This window comes from Vigna radiata, chromosome 9 (assembly GCF_000741045.1).
Source record: "Vigna radiata var. radiata cultivar VC1973A chromosome 9, Vradiata_ver6, whole genome shotgun sequence".
In the NCBI taxonomy this organism is placed as follows: domain Eukaryota; kingdom Viridiplantae; phylum Streptophyta; class Magnoliopsida; order Fabales; family Fabaceae; genus Vigna; species Vigna radiata.
This window is the reverse complement of record NC_028359.1, coordinates 18,449,300-18,456,744: the sequence shown is the minus strand read 5'-3', so window position 1 is coordinate 18,456,744 and position 7,445 is coordinate 18,449,300. Positions and strand designations below refer to the sequence as shown.

The following is a 7,445-nucleotide window of genomic DNA, read 5'->3' as shown; positions in this document are numbered from 1 at the left end:
TTGCACCATTTGAAGAAGTTGCAACCCCCGTCTTCAATACCAATCTGTAAACACACAAACGTAAACGTACTCTCATAAACAGTTCGACATAAGAAATAGCTGAAATGAATATACCTTATACTTCGAGCATCGCCAAAATTTCTTCCCACGATTCTTGATAGTTTTAGCAGTTCTCAATGCACATCTCTCTCCAAAATGGCAAATGGGTGAACAAAGATTAGGATTCTCCTTCCGCCATACATTGCAGCTCGACGAACAACAAGAATGGTCCAATTTAGGGTTTTAAATCGTCTTCGACATCGTTGCACAAAAACAACCTCCACAAGCTCCATCAACACCAACCCCGCTCTCCTCAGGCACACCTATTCTCTTCCAATTTAGGGTTTTAAATCCCTTCCGAGTTCCCAATTTCCCCCAAAATCCCCAATTTCGCAATTTCCCTTTATTCTTCAATGTTCGACACTCAAAACGCACGTTTTGATTTAGGCTGAAATGAGTTATTTAAACATTGCGTTTTGTGTGCATCAATTATTTCCAAAGAAATTTAATTAAAAAATGTGAGACAACCAACTCAGCTCAGCATAAACTGCCACCTCAGCCAAGCCTGGATGCCACACACACTCAATTTTAACGTCGTCCACCCAAGTTAACGGCAAGCCCTTATTTGATTCAATTTTGCAAAAACAAGGACTTAATTGAGACATTTTAAAATATTGGGACCTAATTGAGGAAGTCCAACATAAATAGAGACAATCTAAATGATTAAACCTAAAAAAAAAATAACGAACCATATAAAAGTGTAACAAATATATATTTTAACAATAAAACAGTCTGTCGATCATTTAACAGAATTTCAACCAAATATTTAATGGTGGAATATGTCGAATTAATTATTATGCACGTTTTGATTTGGTTGTATGGTGAATGGCGTGGAAAAGTCATAGCATAGTATAATCCTTCCCCATGATCTTGTGAAAAGTACAAGAGAATCTTTGAAGAAAATCATAAGCAACAAATGTGCAACCTCCAATGTCTGTACACATTCCATCTAATAGTCAAATCCATTTAACATTAATTCACTTTAACCTATAGATAATTCCAACACAGATAGCTAAAAAATGATTTATTTTAACATTAATTTAAAGCTTTAATTTACATTAGTAAAATAACATAATATATGAATCTTAATTGACATAGATTAAAAATATTTTTATTAATATTAATTGAAAAATTATAATTAATGTTAGTTAAGAAATTAGAAGTTCTTATTTTGTATAAGAAAACATAAATGACATGAACTAAAATGTATAACAATACATGTAGGCGTTGATTGAAAAAATTGTAGTGTAGAGACACCATTTAATAAATATTGTTAATATTGACCCAAAAGAAAATCTAGATTGATTGATCTGATATTTAAGAAATTATCTCTTATGATGATAATAAAAGAGAAAGAAAAATTCACTATCATAAAACTAACAATGTTTAATCCGTCACATATTGATCTTTCTCGTGATTTTGGTAATATAAAAAAATTTAATTTCAGTAAAAAAATATTTTTTAGTTCTTACTGAAACAAATATAAAATTATCTAGTTATAAATAATATGAAAGTTGGATTTTTGTAAATATCTTGTCGATAAAGAAATTAATCTAATAAAAATCTATATCAGAGTAAGTTTAGTTTTGACTGGAGAAATAGAGAACAATAGAAAACGAAAAAACTGAAAAATGGAGAATAAGCACATCAATCATATGGGATTATCCAAATTCATACCAATATCTTCACTGCTCGCAACATCATCACTGTCAAGTAGCCATTTCCACCCTCTTTTGAGATCTCATTTTCATTTTTCCTCACTAGCAGTGATGAATCCATGCTTGATGTATTCTTCCAGATCCGTGAGATTATAAGCTTGAAAAAACAACGTAGAGGTTGAAAACCAATGGAACAGTACCGGACCTAGTGTGCAGAGTCGTGACTGTTGCAGAGGCTTTATTTTGGATGGATATGTTTGGAAGGAATGCAGCGGATGAAGGTGTTTGCAGAGGTGATGTGAAATGGAGGAAGCTTTGAATGAAATGGCTACAACTCAGAAAGCCTTCACACAAGGAAGGAAGTTGCAGAGGAAAAAGCAAAGCATGGAGTGACTTTCAGGAAGGAGAAATTGACAATGCATTTCAGCAAAGTTTCTCTATTATCAACCAAAAGTGTTTTACAATGAAAACTACCATGAATTTATAGACTATCCATGGAGCTGCAACATGTAAATGATGGACCGAGAATTGTGGATCAGCTGCCACGTGGTATCCCATGTGTAATGGATGAAGGCCTTCTAGAAAGACTTATTTAAAATGTGCTAAAACAAGTCATCACGTGATCTGGTGCTGATGGAAGGAAAATCTTGCCAAGGTGTGCTTAGCAATGAGTGGTGATGCAGCTAGCAACTTTGGTCTTTATTTGGACAGTTCTACCCTTCTCCTTATGGGTCCATGATGGATTTGGACATAAGTCATCAAACAGTGCTATTATTCACATCTCACATGGACATTTTTCATTTCCTATACCAAATCCTAATCGGTTATTGCATTCTGTTTCTCATGAATTTAACTCTAGTTAAAAATACCTTTTGTTTTATCACCAAATCATTTAAGTAGTTTGCCATTTCTTCTTATCATTCCAATTTCTAGGTGTCTACCCCAAGTACCCACCCTTTCACTCTCATAAGAAGATTTGTTATTTAAAATAGAGTACACACATCCTCCATGTATAAAAAAAATTATTTCATCGTACCTATATGTCACTGAAATAATGGTGTTATTGTTGAAGAAACGTTGTTGAAATAGCAGCATCGTAATGAGTAGGAGTATAAAGGTTGAAAAGTGAAAAATGTTTGAAGGGTTAAAAGTGAAAACGTGAATGTAGGTTAAAACACTTTTTTAAGTCTCTTAAAAACGTTATAGATGTAAAAGTATTCATTTATGTCTCTTAGAAAAGGTAGAGGCACTTTTTTTTAAGTATGTTAGAAAAGTAGCAGATGTAAAAATACTAATTCAAGTCTGTTAGAAAATTAACGAATGTAAAACTATATTTATTTAAATTTGTTAGTCAATAACTAGAGTTGTCAAACTGGGTCACAACCCGCGGGCCAACCTAGCCCACCACGAGTCCGGGTCGGGTTGGGTTTGAAAAAATTGTATTTTTTTTATGCGGGTCAAATTTCAACTCGGCTCATGTGGGTTGAACTTGTGGTGGGCCGGGTTGGCCCACTAATCCACCTACCTAATTTTATTTTATTAAAATTTAATTTTAATTTTATAAAAAATATTTATTTTTATTTCTTTGCTTGAAAAAATTATTTAAGTTTCCTATTTTCAAAATTATTTAAGTACCCATGTTGGGAGTGAAATTTGTTTAGATTTGAATTATAGAAAGTTTGTAATTTTTTTCATTTTAAAAAACTGTAATTAAGTGAGCTAGTGAGTCAACCCATTTATCCACCAAACCGTGGTGGATCGGATCAGGTTCGAATTTTTCTGGCTCGCTAATAAATAAGTCGGGTTGAGTTGGCTCACTAAGTAACCACCCGTGGTGGGCCGGGTCGGATGGCCCGTTTTGACAGCTCTACCATTTTTTTTTTATTTGACCATAATTAAGATGCACCAGTTTAAACTAATAACTCAAAAACTCACAACTCAAATTCTACATGTTACAAACCATATTTTTGTAATCTAAGTGCTTAAACAAGCCACAAATAACTAAAAAACAAACCTCAAACATTAGGTTTCTCTCCAATTCAACTTTTCTAAAAAATCACCTATGAAAACCCTTAATTTGAGTCCCAAAACTAACTAATTCTAAACGAATTTCTCACCATCATTCTAACATTTTACCAAAACACAGTTCAATAGCAAAAGACCAACCTAAAAACAAATTTTCTATCATGCTCAGTTTATCCAAACTAGTTTATCCAAACATTTATTTATATTTAGAATTTTTAATATTAAAATATTTAAATCGTATTATTTAAACGATATTACCAATTCTAAAAACACGATTTTATGAATTCTTATTATTTATAGTAATTTATTGGAGGAATTATACTTCCATGTTTATCAAACATATTATTGGTCAATGAAAATTAAAACTGGAATATAAAGTTGTTTATTGTAATGACTTTAATTTCGATTATCATGTATATATATAACAAGCATATATACAGAGTTGTCACGGCTGTGTATAAACTTTTAAATATTTACATTATTATGTTAATAATATATTTCAATTGATCAAGTTTATATATGAAAGAGAAACAATAAAATAGTTAAAAATATATGAAGGTACGGAGTAGAAACTACAAATAGATAAATATAAAAGAGAAAAGGATAAACTTAGATTAAGAATTATATTTTATTTAAAAAATTAGTTAATAATTATATTATAAAATATAAACAGAAATAAAAATTGCGTAAGAAAATATCTCTAATTAATAGAATATTTATTAGCCACTAATTGAAATTAAACAATAAAAGATAAAAGAAATTCGAAAAAGAAAAATATTTTTACAATCTTAACTTATTAAACGATGAATTTATAAATAAGAAGAAAATAACATATGGAGAAAAACGAACGATTTATTACAGAATATGGTACAACTCAATCCTTATCGATAATGATATTTAGACAACATTTTTTTTGACAACATTTGAACATTGATTATTTATCAATCTGTGATTGGTCAAAAGTTATTCCACAATCAATAATAATAATCATAAACAATTTTTGACCAATCACATATTGACTAATAATCAATGTTCTAAATGTTGTTAAAAAAATGTTGTCTAAATATAATTATCCTATCGTATATGGATACAAGTATTAATAAAAGAAAACTAATAACTCATAAAGAAAACAACTATTTCATAAATATCAATATAATATAATAATATCAATGAGTTAAGTGAAGTTATAATCTAATTACATATTTAAATATATTTGATAATTATATTACAATAATGTAATAATATATGTTGATCCATAAAGAAAGTTTAAGAGTGTATTGTGTATATGTATAATAACTTCATATAATTGTTCTATTGAAAAAGGAAAATTCTTACACTTGAGGAACATGTCTCAGTACAAATTACAATCTTCCAAAATATAAATCTATATATCAATTAGTCTCCAATTGTATCAAGAACAAGCTATGGCAATTTTATATAACAATCACAACAAAATGAAAGAAATGAAACCAATCAAAGAAATCAACATACGACAAACAGTGCTTGTTTACAGCGAAGAGGTAAAAGGAACTTTGGTGGAAGGTAACCATGTGTTTCCTGCAATGAAATTAGCAACAGTGAACTTTGAAGCCTCAGAAGCCGTAGTTATCACACGATAACCTTTCCATTTAACTCTTCTAGCAGTAGAAGAACCTGGACCAGTGTTCATGTACTCTCCATAATATAATGTGTTCAATGCAAAATCACCACTCCATTCTAACCAACCTGCTGGATTGATCAAACCATCAAGATAAGTCTTCATGAAAACTGTTCTAGAATATTGCTTCCATGGCCTTCCCAGATAAGTCTTAACAGAGTTTTGGACTGCTTTCAAGTCTGAAGCAGCTGTCACTCTAGAATTGTGAATGGAAATTCCAGTGTTTTGGTTTGGATCAGTTCGACCTTGGGCGGTGATGGTGTTCACTTTGTTGGGAGGATTTCTTGCAAAGATGTTACAATTTTGGAACACAACAGCAGCATTGCCGAATATGAAATCAACTGTGCCATAGATGTTGCATTCTCTGTAGAATTGTCTGTCAGAATGAACGTATAGTGTGTCTTGGTAACCTTCAAAACTACATCTGTAAAACACTGATAAGTCTGATCCAGAACGCAATGCAACAGCTTGGTGATTTGCTGCACCAGCAGTGTTTCTAAACGTGATGTCTTGTGCTATAAATCCATCTCCAACAACAGCTGCAAAAGTTATATATTATATTAAATGCTTAATCCTTGGATAACTCTTTTTTATCTACAAGAAATTGGTAAACCAGATGAGTAACACTAATTAAGAAAAAGTTTATTGTTTTGGCTTACCAACAGTGGCTGAACGAAAGGTTGTGGTGCCCCCTCCAACACTTTTGCTACCTGTGATTATGGTCTTTCCAATACCATCACCCACCAACATTATATTCTTTGCTTTTATCTCAACTTGTTCATTGTATACTCCACTCTTCACATATATCACATACCTTCCGCTGCTACTCTTTGGTGCAGCATTAATGGCTGCACTCACCGTTGTGTACTTTCCAGACCCATCTTTTGCCACCACTACGTTGGCTTTAGAAGCTGGAGAAGAAGCTTGCAACAATTTCCTATCACCTGGCTTCACCCATGTTGGAAAGCCATCTTTGTAACTGGGGTCTTGATATTGAAGTTTGTTGAGTGCCAAAGTGTTGCTGAGTAACTTGGTAACATTGTTGGACATGAAAGGAAGAACATAGTCTTGAACCCCAAGATCGTAGAACCCAGCTTTGCATGTCTCGAGGTTAGTGAGAGCTGTGCTGAGCTATGTTTGAGCATCAACTTGGGAGCACTTGGTGTTAGGGTCCAACGTTTCGTTGAGTTTACGAATGGTTTGTTCATAAAGCTCAACACAGTCAGCCCACGCAGCTGTTTCGCGAGGGTTTCTGCACTTTGAACCAAGTGAGAGGGTATTTGCATGGCCTTTGAGAGCACGATCTTGAGCAAGTTTCAACGAAAGCTGGAAGAAATCAGATTTCTTCTTGATGGTTTTGTACATGTAAGTGGGGTTATTGGTCAAGAAATACTGACATGGTTGAGGGTTTGGGGTTTGGTTGCACCAAAGTTTAACGTCATTCAAAGAATAACAAGAAACAAAAGAGAATAGTAGGAAAGGAATGAACAATGGTAGGAGCAAACGAAAACTTGGCATGGCTTCTGCTTAATCAACCTGCTTTACTTTGAAAGCTGAATGAATGATATTAATTTGATAGAACGTAAGTGGAATATGTCTTATGCCTTAATCTTGGTTTCTTTATATAGAGAAAAGTTTAAAGGTTAATGTTGAAATTCTAAGGAACCTTTTCCAGCCATCATGTGGTTCAACTTTGATTTCTTCATTTTCTTTTACGTTTGCTTGTAGCTTTTTGCTTCTCCATGGCCATGCATGTATGTGCTTTTGCTAGAACTAGTTAATTAATTAAGTAATTAAATATACAAAGCACCGTCGTCAGTTTTATGAAGAATATATCTACATCGAAGTTGTTAGCACAATGATTAGAACAAAAAAATATGACTTATATATTCAAATGTTATGACTTTCAATCTGCGAATAGTGTTTGACTTCAAAATATTTTAGCAGCCAAATCAAACGCGTCGTTTTGTTACCTGCTGTCTTTTATGAAAAGAAAATGTGGCTAA

The 7,445-nt window shown here is 32.5% G+C and overlaps 1 pseudogene; it reads right to left on the bottom strand.

Moving 5' to 3' along the window:
• Positions 1-5,257: 5,257 nt before the first annotated feature.
• Positions 5,258-7,099, bottom strand: LOC106773480 (annotated as a pseudogene).
• Positions 7,100-7,445: the final 346 nt, after the last annotated feature.